This window comes from Anneissia japonica, unplaced genomic scaffold (genome assembly GCF_011630105.1).
Source record: "Anneissia japonica isolate Jap-2015-1 unplaced genomic scaffold, ASM1163010v1 scaffold93075_len1666_cov185, whole genome shotgun sequence".
Taxonomy (NCBI): domain Eukaryota; kingdom Metazoa; phylum Echinodermata; class Crinoidea; order Comatulida; family Comatulidae; genus Anneissia; species Anneissia japonica.
In genome coordinates this window covers 1-1,666 of record NW_022756400.1, presented here as the reverse complement: position 1 = coordinate 1,666, position 1,666 = coordinate 1, and the positions used below count along the sequence as shown (strand labels likewise).

The 1,666-nt window shown below is 38.7% G+C and overlaps 1 long non-coding RNA gene across 1 annotated transcript; it reads left to right on the top strand.

Moving 5' to 3' along the window:
• Positions 1-98: 98 nt before the first annotated feature.
• On the top strand, positions 99-1,013 carry LOC117124198. Its single transcript, XR_004447946.1, has 2 exons — positions 99-227; positions 927-1,013. It is a non-coding gene; the product is annotated as an uncharacterized LOC117124198 (long non-coding RNA).
• Positions 1,014-1,666: the final 653 nt, after the last annotated feature.

Here is a 1,666-nt window from a genome sequence, read left to right as displayed (position 1 = left end):
ATGACCAGACCATCAAACCTTTTGTCTCTCTTCACATGATTAAATCTTCTGGGCTCCCGGTCTAAGACCAAAAACAAAGAAGGATCGACTCACACCATCACACGATGGTGGTGCTCCACTGCACGTGAGGAAATAAACCACAAACAAACTATCCGTGGAATCAGCAGAAAAAAAAGAAAATGGCTGTTCAGCTAGAAGATAAAGAAATCTGGCAAGAAGACGGAGAGGTAAATGTCTTTTAAATATTACTATAATAGGGAACATGGTTGGTTATAGTATATGTATTTTATCAATCATATTGGCTGATTATGTTGCTTTATCCGTTGTTTTACTGGTGGTATGTAATTCATACACAGCATTCATACATGAGTCAGCGAAAGGCAACCATCGCCGCCGAGGTGCCGTCGTTGCCTTGCTTGCTACTGGTAGGCTCTAGGCCTAGGGCCTAGTTAGCTCATGGGTAGGGACTACGAGTAACGGCCTAAAACTAAGCCTGCTGTTACTATTACTAGCCACTAGCCTGTTCTGCCTTGTGTTGCATTCTTGCTATCGTTCTTGCCAGACTAAAGAAGGAGCCCTACTTTTTACATACTAAACTACACTAGGCCTAGGCCCTAGCTAGGCCTAGCTACTAGCCTATGCCTAGCTATGCTAGGCCCTGGCCTAGGACTACTGTGGTACTGCAAGGCCTGTGTGGGGAATATATCCTCACAAAAAATAGGACTAGTAAACCTCATTTTAAAAATATAATTGAATGTTATTTTTTTAAATAAGCCAATAAATTAAAAGGAGGGTAAGGCCTAGGCCAGGGCCTGTCTATGAATGATATGGTTGGGACATGCCGTCCACATTCCCGGATTGTGCATGTTTGGTTTTGACAGTGCTAGTGGTCAATATATATTATCACAGTCTTGTTTAATTTTCAGGAGTCAATTGGAGAAGAGGTGTTACGTATGTCAACAGATGAAATCATTAGCCTCGCCAGACTTTTAGACAATGAAATAAAAGTATGATTCATTTTGTCAATATAGTGCTTTTGTTTATTTACAACTATTCATCAATTATTGCATTTTTCTACCCACATCATACATTAAAAAATCTTCTTGTTACACCAGACATGCTGCTACTTTTTTTAAGAAAAATTATACCTGCCACATCTTTATTTTTTTTCCCTAGAAATTGTAATAATAATATTAGTAATAAAATAATAATAATAATACAACAAATACTAAATTATGTAGTTCTTGGTCCTCATTTTAAAAATGTGTTATATATATATAATAATTTGTGCACGGTAGAGATTGCATCTTTAGATCTCCGATCTTGTTCACAAATTCACGGACTAGTGCTGTCTTGTAAGAATTTTGTATTACTCGTTTAGAATGACAAAATATTCTTTGTATCTACTGGAACCGAGCCGCATAGCTTGTATTCCACTATTTACATTCACACCTGGGCTGTGTATATATATTGCCTTGGTTTGGCTCTGTAATCATTAGTGGTCGTGGGACTAGTTTGGGCCTAACTAAGCTGGTCGAACGTTTCGTTTGGGTCTGTACCCTAGCTGCACTGATGAACCCTCGAAGGCCGAAACGGATCCATCTGCAGATATTGGGATTCCTTCCAGTGGATGCTTAGTTTATTTTGTCATTCTGATCGGATTTTC